The sequence below is a fragment of the Stenella coeruleoalba genome (assembly GCF_951394435.1).
Source record: "Stenella coeruleoalba genome assembly, chromosome: 7".
Lineage (NCBI taxonomy): Eukaryota > Metazoa > Chordata > Mammalia > Artiodactyla > Delphinidae > Stenella > Stenella coeruleoalba.
The window spans coordinates 113589344-113601469 of record NC_137153.1 but is presented as its reverse complement, the minus strand read 5'-3'; the positions used below and the strand labels follow the sequence as shown (position 1 = coordinate 113601469).

The window sequence follows — 12126 nt, the reverse complement described above, 5'->3', positions numbered from 1 at the left end:
TATACCTTTACAATACATTTTCATTCATGCACTCAGTCACTTACTTATTCAACAAATATGTATCGAGTAGTTCTGTGGACCACGTGCTGTTCTAGAAGCAATAGTGGACAATTGTGGAAGCAGTGGGCAACATTACCCCCACGGTACTTGCATGTTAATACCTGACCTTGGAAGTGGTTCCCACCTCCATCAATTTTATTTACTAAGTTGTTCTTAGGCATTCTTGCTTATTTATAACTCCCAGTGAACTGATGCTGGCAAGTAATAAAATACATTTGGGGTTTAACTGGCACTGAATTAAACGTATGGATTAATCTTAATGGAATTGACAATTTTTAATCTTCTTTTCCATGAACACAGCAGGAGTTTCCATACAGTCAATTCTTATTTTTATGTTAAGTTTAGTCTCACACATTTATTGCTAAGTTTGTCGCTAAGTATTTTATATTTTTGTCGCCATTGTGAATGTCATCTTTTTTCTATCATATATTCTAGATGATTAATGCTGCTACATAGGAAAGGTATTGATTTTTTGAATATTTCTTTTAAGTCAGCATCTTACTGAATTCCCTGATTAATTGTAATGGCTTTTAGTTGATCTTTTGGATTTCCTAGGTAAATAAGCATATAATACATGAAAAATATAATAATTTCTCTCCCTTCTTTCTTGCAGGTTTACCGTTCGTTTGTTTTTCTTTCATTTTCTTTCGTATGGACGAGTGTAAGATTTCCAACGTGAGCTAGTAAATGTTTAACAACCAGCTGTCCACGGAAAATAACCCTGTGATTTGTACCATTTGCCAATTTCCATGGTGTAAATATTCCCACCATGGGCAATTTCAAGCTACCAATGTGATGTCATTGGACATGTCGGGAAGGGATGCACACCTCCCTTGAGGCCATGATAAATTCCTGGCCTCCAATCACAGATGGTTGCACATCAATTCTTCCCTGTTTCCCTGGCCAGAACCCTCTGAGTCTCCACTCTTGCCAACTTTCTCCACTTTCCTCAAACTGCTCACTCACCTCATCACCCTCCCCTCCCCCTTACCTGGTGATGTATCAGCTTCTCCCCATTGAATCTACTCGCTGATCTCCATCAGCATCTGTCATTGCCTCCTTCCCTCCTGGATGACGGAGGGGCCTGAGGTTTCCTCCTACAGAAACTCATCCCACGCCAGTACCGGTGCTCTAGCCCCTGGCCGCTTCCATCTCTGAGGGTCCAGCCCACGGATTACCCCATTCCTTCCCCCTCAACTAGAGCTTTGTCATCAACATTTAAACATGCTCAAGTCTCCCTAATCCTAAAAGACAAGCAAACACCTTCAACACCTCTGCATCTCTCTTCTGTACTTCACGGACAATATTCCCCAGAGAACTGTCTGCTCTGCTCTCTCTTTTCTCCCACTGATTTCTTGACCACTGGCTTCTTCTCCCACCTCTCTACAGAAACAACCCCCATCAGCGTCACCAATGATGCTACTGCTGTGAAATCCAATACATGCCCCTTTGCCCTCATCTTCCTGACATCGAGGCAGCTTTTGGCTCCACTCACGGCTCCCTCCCCTGGGAAACGGTGCTGCTGGGGGTGGTGATTTCGCACTCCTGGATTTCTTCCCATCTCTCACACTACTGGGCTCTTTTGCTGGTTCCTTTTCCAGCCCTCTGGACATCCCTCAGGATCCTGCCTGGTCTCCCTTCCCCATTGACCTACACTTCGTCTTCCTTAACGTCCATCTCCACCTCTGTGCTCTGGACTCCAAGCCCAGGCCAGATACTTGAAAATGGCACTTGGTGGGCCTCTGGGGAGAAATAATTGTGATAATAATGGTGGCACGGTCACTGGGACGGTCAGCCAAAGTCTAAAACAATGAGATTATGGCTCTGGAGCAAGAGCAGGGCCCCCGCCACCCACAGCCTTCACCCTAAGACTGCGGGTTGGTGGAAAGAGTTTCTCTGGGGTGTGATCCAAAGATGACACTCCACTGTTCTCTGACTCATCACCCGGGAACTGACCCCATTTCACTGCTGCCCGCAGGCCACGTTTTAGGGTCCTGATGGGAGAAGCCTCTTGCCGCCACATCAGTGACAGCAGTCGAGAGAGAAACGACATGGTGGAGAAGCTGCAGGATCAGCGCTGGGGGCAGCAGGGGCCTCAGCAAACCATGCAATGGCAGCTATGCCCTGGGCCTGCTCTCACACCCCAAACTGGCTCCCTGAGGACACTGCTGTGGGCAAGGTGGACCCTGTGCTCAAACTCCCTCCTGGGCAAGCTCTGATAAGGGTCGTGTTGGAGAATGGGGAGTCCCAGCATTTCCACTGGGTTAAGAGCTCAGAGAAAAAAAAGGATTTCATTTTCTGTTGTAATTGACATCCCTCATTGTTAACTGATGTCCTTGAGTAAGTTAGCTAACCTCTGGGAAGCTCCATTTTCTAACCTGTGAAACGGGAATACGAATCTGAGTACCTTGCCGGTTGTTATTAGGAGTCAGTGACACTGTGGGGACAGAGGCTCCCTGCACAGTGCCTGACAGGCTGAAAGAACTCAGTACATGGCAGCAGGTTCTTAGCATCATTATTGGTTGCCTGGAGAAGCCAGAGAAAAGGGGTCTCGAGAAGAGACAGACAGAGAAGCCTGCAAGTGTGTGCAGGTTTGTGGACCCGATGAAAGCTGCCCCCTTGTCTATGACTGGGGGAGGGAGGGTCCCCGTACTCACGGGTGGGGTTGAAGCGCTCCCTCCCCGGCAGTGTGGGAACTCTGTGCCCCCTTTCCTCTGTCACCAAGGCCTATATTAAGAACGTTAAATGTCAGTGCAGACACTTTAACTGCTAATGTGAGGGTGAAAGGCAGGTGGAGCGCAGGTGTGTTGGAGGGAAGAGAGCAGTCAGGAGGCAGAAGAAAGCAAGGAAGAGGCAGAGCAGGGTTGGGCGGGGGGAGAGAGAAAAGCAAGATTAGATTAATTCGGATTTGCAGCGGGAGGCAGCAGGAAGCTGGGGGAATGGGAGGACCAGTCACCGGGACATTCGTGAACAGTCCAAGAAAGCTGCGGGGTCTGGGGGCAGCCTGACTCCCCAAGGGTGAGGAAGACTGCTGCAGGGCCTGGCTTCAACCCCCTGCAAAGATCTCCACCTGAAACATGGATGGGGCTGGGGAAGGAGCCTCCCGGAAAGCAGACAGTCTCTGACGTTGGCTGTCAAAGCAAGCGCTGTTGCTAAGGGAACCGCCTGGGAAGAGCCTCTTGTGGAGGTGAAGTCAGCCCACCTCCAGCAGCCACGGGCTTTGGGAGGGGCCCAGTGATTCATCCAGTCTCCCCAGTCAGGCTTTGGTCCCTGGAGGAAAGAGACCCGGCCTCCGCCGACCATGCCCAGGTCAGGGTACTCAGTAGCAGGACAGGGCCATGTTGATGACTATTACCAACAGTAATGACCAGAGAAATGTCCCTCAGATAAAGGATCCCTGGAGCAAAAGAGCTTGGAAGGAAACAGGGGAAGAGAAACGCTGCCTTCCAAGGGTCCTCTGGTGCCCAAGGGGTTCCAGAACCCCAGGCCATAACCCTACAGGAAGACATGTGTGATGCCACAAAGGTTACAGTGACCCATAGGGTTATCAGTTAAATTGGGATGAGCACCTCAGCTAAATGGGGGAGGAGGGTAGCACAGAAGTGTGCACAGACCCTTTGAGGCCTGGGCTTGGAACCAGCACGGGATCTCTTCCATCACATTCCACTGCACAAGTCACAAGGCCAGGCCAGACTCAAGGGGTGGAGACTGGACCCTACACTCTGGGACACAGGGAGGCGTGAAGAACTGGGGCCATTTTTGCCACCAATCTACCATGGTGGCAATTAAGAACATGGGTTGGACTCAAATTCTGACTCACCACCACTCGCTGGGTGACACTGGGCAAGTTACTTTCCTTCTCTTACTCTCTATTTCTTCACCCCCCAAAAATGCTCAAAGCAAATTACTCCTCCCCCAAGAGTTTAGTGACAATTCAGAGACATCATTCATTAGAATTGCCTGGCATGGTGCCTGGGACCTAGGGGGCACCAGCAAGTGTGACTCCCTCCCTTTACTCCAGGAGACTGGGGACTTCATTGACCCGGGCAGTGCACGAGGATCTGATTGCTTCCCGCTGTGCAAGAAATGGCTGGGAGCCCAGCTTGGGGTCTGTTCCACCTCTACGCCCTCCCCACCCTTCATCTTGCCCCCTCTGGAGCCCTCCTGCTGAGAACTGAAAGCACCCGGGGTCTTAAGGATAGTTAAGTAGCAAACTGTGTGTTCATAATAAAATTTGCCTGCTTCTCACCAGGCATCCAATTTGCTTACCATCCAAAGAGAAGAACTGGGTGCCTGCTTCCGAAATTGTTTTAATCTCTGCCACAGAATGCTTCTGGCAGGGTTTTTCAACTGGAAAATAGGAAATGAGTTAGAAACAATGGAGGAACGTGAATAATCTCACTTAAGATGTTTGATCTTGAGATGAGATGAAGTTGAAATCGATTTCCCAGTTCACAGCCAGACAACAGCGGGTGGGAGGGGAGAGGGCTGGGGGTGGCAGGTCGCCCAGGCCTGGCTGGGCCCCGGATCTGGCCAAGACATCCACCTGGCATCCACCTGGCCTCGTGGTCCTTGCATAACGCTGGCAAACTATATTCTGGGTGGGAGACAACCTCCACCCCATAACCTGAAAAGTAGGCATGAAGAAAGCCTTTGGTTTCTCCATGTACCCGTATCTTATGTTACAGAATGAACAGACACATCTATTTAGCAGACGTTTGCTGTGTACCTACTATGTGTCCTGGCTTGTCCTAGTCACCAGACGTCCAGACTTGAATGAAACCCGTTCCCTGTCCTCAAGGAACTCGTGAGAGTTGGCTGGGACCAGGAGGGAGAGTTAGGAGCTAACGTTGATGGAGGCCTGGACCAAAGATGCTGCCTTTATAAACCTACTACATCCTCACAGAACTTGTGAATTGGGGATTCTTATGCCCTCCTTCCAGATGGGAAAATGGGCTCAGAGATGAATGACTCTTCCAAGGATGGGATTCAGATGTGCCTGTGGACTCTGTGCCCTTTGCCAGGGGAAATATTCCACCCAGGCAGGTGGCCTGGGCAGGGGCGGGGCAGTGGGGTACAAAAGGCGGGGCTCAGGGAATGTTGAGGAGGGGTGGGCAGTCGGGACCCTCGGGAGGCAGATTCTGGGCAGCAAAGAGGACACACTGGCCCTGGTCCCACTCAGTGTGGAGAAGCAGCCCTGCCCTTCGGCCAGGGAAGAGACACACCCTCAAAACCAAGTGAGGCAGGGTACCTACAGGTACCTACACCCTAATCATCACGCAGACACACTCACACGTCACCCAAACATGTAGACCTAGACTGACACACACATTTATACATACACAGACACAACGCACGCAACCTAGACGCGTGTGCCAGCACCCACGCTCACATGTGCTCTAAGACACTGAAAACTCCGTGGGGACAGGGACCACGTGGGGCTTGCTCACCACTCTGTCCCCAGTACTCTGTCCTGGCTCATAGTGGGACCCTATAGATAATGATGAAGTTGACCGCAATTCCCACACACGTGCACATAGACAGACACACGTACACGTGATCTGTGCGCATGGCAGCTGAGGCAGGTGGAGGGGTGGGTAAGTTGCTGCAGCCCCTAATGGGCTTGGACCTTTGCTGGTGGAAACTGGAGGGCAGGCTGGGTCTTGGGGGGGCTCGTGCCTCTCTGTCACTGCTTCTCCTGCCTGGCTAGGCTTAGGGACCCAAGCCGTCCAAAGGTCTCTGCCCAGCCTCCCTGCTCTCAAGGCTCCATGGGGTGACCCAGCCCCCAACACCCCATAACAGCTTCACCCAGGCCTGGCCTCTCAGGATCCTGGGTTGGGGGTTGAATGCATTATTGATTTCCCCAAGAAGGGAAAGTGCTGCAGCCATGGGTCCAGGTAGCTTATTTTGTACGTCGATGACATTCAGGTACTAGTGAAAAATTATACCAATTATTAAATCAGCCATTATTACTTCAAAGTGCAATCAGTTGTCACAGCGGAGAGAGCTTGCACGGCGCATTATTAGTCGGGCTGTGTGCACAGGGAAAGTGCTGAGAGGGGAGACTTTAACCAAAGGGCAAATGCATGAAATTTACTTAGAAATAGCGATTTATCACCCCTGGGTTTCCTACTGCTCAAATGCAGGCAGACACTTCGCTGGCAGGAGACAGGCTCCGCGGCAGCCCCTGCCTCCTGCGGCCCCCGCCCTGACAGGAAATGAAAAATTGAGAAGTCGTTGTAACAGCTTAAAGATGCATTATCCTTTTTGATGTGCAATTTGAGCTTCATATCTAAAGGCAGATGAAATCACCGGCACCCACGCCAGGCAGAGCGGAGAGAACCACCTTTCTGAGTTCCCGGAGGGGGAGGGTGGGGTGAGGCCCCCCCCCGCCGCCCCACAGCCTGGTCCCCACCAGCCCCACCACCTCTCCACGCCCAGGAGACGGGGGCAGGGACGGGTGCGGGGGGTGGGGCGTGGCCAGGACCGGTCAAGGAGGAGAGATCTCAGGCTGGGGTGGGAGGGGGAGACGGAAGAAAGAGACGTAGAGCAAAGAGAGGAGAACGGAAGGAGACAGAGAAACGGAGAGAAAGAGGGAGAAAGGGACACGGGAGGGAGGAAGGGAAAGAGCGGAAGAAATAAAGACAAATAAAAGATGAGGGGAGGCGAGAGCCAAAGACCCAGAGAGAAGAGAGATGGGCAAACAGACACAAGCAACAGAAAGCAAGTGTGAGCAAAGGCCACTCACTGTACGGGAAGGGGGTATGTGTGTGAGACTATGGCCGCTGGCGAGGCAGGACCACGCCAAGGGCTCCCCGTCTCCAGTCCAGGCACATGCAGGAGGAAGTAGAAACCTTTTTTGATTTTTATGGTTACTGTGAATCCATCCTCCATTAGCACACAGGGCAGTGAAGCCCCAGAAAGACCCCCATCACCACCATTTGCCAAGCACCCCCCATTTACAGCATCGTGCCTGGCATGGCCCCCCTCACCTCCCGACACGCCCAGGTTAAGGATCACCTACAGCTGAGGGTCGACTAAAGCCCCCACCTGAGCTGCCAGTGGAGACTCTCGCCTCCATGGCTGTGTGACCTTGAGCAAGTGACGGCATCTCTCTGAGCCGCTTTCCTTATTTGGCAGACAGGCTCACAGAGTTGTGAGGAGAGCCGAGATCCTGTGTGGGCACTGCACCTGAAAGAATGAGCCCGTCCTGGGCTCCTAGGGCTCTGGCCAACCTCAGAGGGCTTGGTCACAGGGCAGCCACAGCACGTTGGGGCCCCAAGACGGACCCCTGTGCTTCCATTCGCCAAGAAGTCTTCAGACCCGTTTACCTGACACACTGCTCCATGACCTTAAAAGCGACCTCCTTATTTGAGAATATTGGATGGCAGGGCAGAGCTCACAGGAAAGCATCTACAGGATGACACATCCAAGCCCCCGCTGCGTGCACACACTTAAAAAGGTGGCTGCAAATCTCCCAGAGACGCATAGGGCGTAGCAGAGAACACTAGGTCTGGGTCTGACAGATCTGGGTGACATCCGTCCACCTGAACATAAGCTCCCCGAGGGCAGAGATTTCTGTTCATCTTGCCCGTCACTCTAGTACTTGTTGAATGGATAAATCATTTGCCATTCAAGCTGAGTGACCTTGGCAATGTACTTCATCTCTCTGACCCCGCGCTTTATGCTAGCAAGAGAGTTCCTGTTTCATGGACCAGATAAGGCAGGTGTGATCATCTGACGAGAAAGAAAGGAGAGTGGCTATTTTTATTATTATCAGTTAGAAGAAAGAAAGGAAAGAAGGATTTATGTTAAGTGCAGTTATCTCTAGGTGATGGGATTGAGGAAGATTTTTGTTTTCCTCTTGTTCTTTTTGGTATTTGTCAAGCCCAATACCAGAAAAAAAGCAACAAATTTGCTTTAAAATAGATAAGAAAAAAATTGCATCCTAAAATTCTCAGAGAGGTTGGGTGCGTGACCATTGAGCCTGGGGGCTCCCCCCTCCTCAGTTTGCGTCCCAGGGGCTCAAGGCTGTCCTTAGGTTCAGGGATACATGTGGAGCCCCAGAGGCCCTGACCCCATCTCGGTGGTGGAGGGTGTCCCTGGCATGTGTACAAATTAGATCCACCTGTTCCGGCCAAGCAGGCTCCCAAAGCGTCTGAAGCCAAGTTCAAGGCCGTTTCTAGGTACGCTGACACCAACGTGGGGCAGAATGTCACGGGTTCTTTTGCTGCCTTCCCCGGAGTTCGAAAAACAGACATTGCGAAAACAGACAGGCCTCACCCAAGACCACCTTGCCTTTACTGCACCCACCTTCCTGGCTCTTCCAATCCCCACCAACTCTTATAGCAGACCCGTGAGTATCACCCCCATTTTAAAGGTGAGAAAGACGAGGTCCAGAGGGGGGATGAGATTTGCTCCAAGTGCCTGCCCGACCCCAGGCCTGTGCCCTTTCCGTGACACCATCTCCTGCTAACGGACGGCGGAGAGAATGCAGAACTAATCAACTCCTCTATTGATTCCACCTCCTCCAACGAGGAGATCGATCCTCCCATTAGAAAGGGGCGGGCGGACGGTGTTAGAGGGAACTGGGGGTCCAGCTCAGCGAGGCGGCTGGCAGCACTGTGAACACTGCCCTGAGCTCGGGCTGCCCAAGCTCTGGACCAGCAGACTACAGAGCACCTCGGAGGTGCCTGATGCCTGGCCGGGGAGAAGGTGGGCTCTGCGATCCACTGCAGTCATGACGGGCCACAGCGCCCTGGCCTAGTTCATCTGTCAGTCCATCCGTCCATCCATCCTTCTATCCATCCTTTCACCTCTTTAGTCCCCTAAATTTTTATGAGTTCCTCCTCCCTGCCAAGCGGCGTGCAAAAAGCAAGTGTTCCCAAGGGGTCTCAGCACACCCACAGGCCAATCGAGGATGGGGGACAGGTTGCAATGTATCCTGTTCATGTCTTTATCAGTGAACTGGCTGTCCTTCAGGGCACTGGCAGATCACTGAACCGATGAGCTAATCCCCAGGCCACAGAGCAGACCAGTCCTGGGAGTTGGTCCTTTTCCTGTCAGAAGGCTCGTTAGGCTTTATTGTTTTCCTCCCTTAGAATGGAAACGTGACAAGGGCAGGGACCGTGGCTGTATTCCTCACCATTTTTCCTCCAGCCCTTGACATGGTGTCTTGCACGTGGCTGGGGCCCAGTAACTAGTTATGGGAATGGATGGATGGAGGATGGATGATGGATGGATGGATGGATGACTGACGTGTCTGTAGCTCAGAGAGGCTCCTAGTCTCACATCTGAAAGAGTTTAGAAGTTTATCTCTTCTGTACAGTTATTTCTGCTGCATGGAGGTCCCCATTTCTTTTTTTTTAATAAAGAAGAAATTTTTAAATTTATTTTTTAAATTTTTATTGGCATATAGTTGCTTTAAAATATTCCGTTAGTTTCTGCTGTACAGCAAAGTGAATCAGTTATATATATACCTATACCAACTCTTTCTAGATTCTTTTCCTGGATATTCCATTTTGATCTGCTCACCTCGGGTGATGGGAACTCACTACCTAGCCAGGCAGCCCATTCCATGGCTGGATGGCTCTCACTGGTGAGTCCCTGCTTCCCTAGGGAGGTGCCCACCATGAAGTTTAATCCTTCATGAAATAAGTTAGATAATACAGCTAAAGGCAGTTACTTATCCACAGATAATGTGTCCTACAGCCTGTTCTCCTCATTACATGGAGCCTCTCTGCATCTGGGTGGTTCTGAGCCCACTCACAATTATCAAGATATTTCTCATAGTGGGACTCCCTGAGCAGGAATCACTCTGGGAACACTCTGGGTAAATTCCCACTACTGCAGGAATGACCCGCTTCTTTTATTCTAGACTCTATACATCTATTAATACAACCTGACATCAGAGGTCAAATGATCTAACATATGTGGAGGTGCTCCGTAATGTGTCTGCCACCATGTTATGCAAGATTGTACTGGAGGTTTCAAGAATCGCTCAGACACATTCAGAGCCAACCGAGATTCAAAGCCCAAACAAGCATGGGACGTTCATGCTGCAGAAACAACTGCTGATAAAATAAACGCGATAGTGCAGAGGCGCCCAGCTCAGTGCCTGGCACGTATTAGGGAGCGCCCTTCTCAGGGTGTGTCACACTTCAGGCACGCACTGGATTTGAGCTCCACTTAAACGCCCAGATCTTCATCTCATGAACTGGATCACAGACTCACCCTTGCGCTGCCCTCCTGGCGCTGTTAATGTCCCTCACGTTTACAGACCCCCTCCTGCGCGCTCAGAATCCAGCTCGGTGCCTTACCAACATGATCTCTTGCTAAATTTCATCTCAGCATCAGGAGTGTTTCACTCCTTTTATTCACCAGCGTTTACTGGGACCCACCGTGTGCCCGGCCATGAGCTAAGGATGGGAAGACAACGGTGAGCCGGACGGCCTCGGCTCCGCCCCCACAAAGCGCGCAGCTCAGCTGAAATTGGCAGGGGGAGGAGCTGGAAGGCTTCGCTGGGCTGTGTCCAGGCTAGTTCGTCGCCCAGAGATGAGGAGGGGCTCTAGTCCCCGAGTGAGGCACCTAAGTTAAGGAGGTGTTCATTCTCGGGGGCATGCAGGTGCACCATCAGCACTGAAGAGTCAGTGCCCTCTTAAACTCTGCACCTTCGGCACCACTAGCCTCGCCCTAGTCCCAGCCCAGGGCTGGGGATGCTGCCACGGAAGGAGGAATTGGCTCTCCTGGGGACGGCCTGGTGGCAGGGGCCAAGTCCTGGCAGGCGTGCTCAGCTGGCTGCAGCAGGGAGGTGGAGATGAGGTCAGGGGTAGAGAGGCAGCTGGGCAGGCAGCGGGGTGGAGAGGGGGACAAAGCGCTTATCTTTCAAACAGACACAAGTCGCTCAGTCATTCAGCAGCAAAAACTACTATTACTCGTAATCATGCAGGACCAGATGTGCCTTCCCTGGAGGGAGCGAGTTCTCATGGGCTCCCTGGCACTGGGGCATCTCAGAGATCCTCCCCCCACCTCCCAGCCCACCCTCTCCCCATCCTGTCAGCGGTGGCAGAGGGAGGCCCAGAGCAGGCAAAGGCTAGGAGGTGGGAGAGGGAAGGGGCAGCCTGACTCCTAGGACTCAGGAGATGGCCCCAGAAGGCCCCTGGGGCCAGGGGAGGGGGCTCCCAATTACAACCTCAATCAGGGCTTGGAAGGCTGCAGCGAGAAATGAGAGCCTGAGCGCCGGAGCAGGCCATCGCCTCTGGCACACGGAAAACTCCAGATCTATAACTTCCTGGAACATAATTAGCTGCTAACTTCAAAGATGCATTGGGGTTTGTGTAATAGGCACCGGGGCACTCAAGAACTGCAGGAACTGGGAGAAAAATGGGGCCATCTGGCTTGGAAATGGAACGAGACAAAGGGCTTTCAATTCAGGGCTTCCTTCAACAGAGACCTGAGGAGAAGAATAATCATTATAACTCCCTTTCAGGGAGTGTTTACTGGGTGCCAAGCGCTCTGCTAAGCGCTTCACCTCCAGCTCTCTGAGTGATCACACAGCTCCCCGACAGAGGCTTTATTATCAGAAATGACAATGACCATCCAGAGGTCACAGACACACACAGCTGCGCATCTTCAGAGTCCCAACTCCTATGCACTGTCTCTACTGCGTGGTCACTGCTCCAGAACCTCCGGGTCCTCAGGTCCCTCGCACCTTCCCAAGAGAGGGCGGGTCTAGGGAGCTAATGCTTGAACACAGCCTCCTGCCTCTTCCCCCAGACACTGCTCTAGCCCATTCTAATGGAGGGTGGCAACCAGAGAGAGACTCTGAAAGCAGAGACAGGATCCGACCTGGTTCCTCTGGGGCCTCCATCACAGGGGATATATTAGCAAGGGTAAGTCACACTCACTGCTGTAACAAGCATCTCAGCGGCTTCACGCAGTACAGGTGTATTTCCTATTTCCCACTTGGGTAAAGCGATCAAGACCACTGGCATGGGAGGGCTATGTGCTGCCCCACACCGTCGTTCAGTGAGCCAGGAACCTTGCATCTGGGGCTCTGCTGTCCCC

The 12126-nt window shown here is 52.0% G+C and overlaps 1 protein-coding gene across 3 annotated transcripts in view; it reads right to left on the bottom strand.

Annotated features, from left to right (window-relative positions):
- The window catches only part of MVB12B (multivesicular body subunit 12B), a 470401-nt gene that overhangs the window by 314306 nt on the left and 143969 nt on the right, over nt 1–12126 (bottom strand). The gene's annotated exons all lie outside the window — the stretch shown is intronic.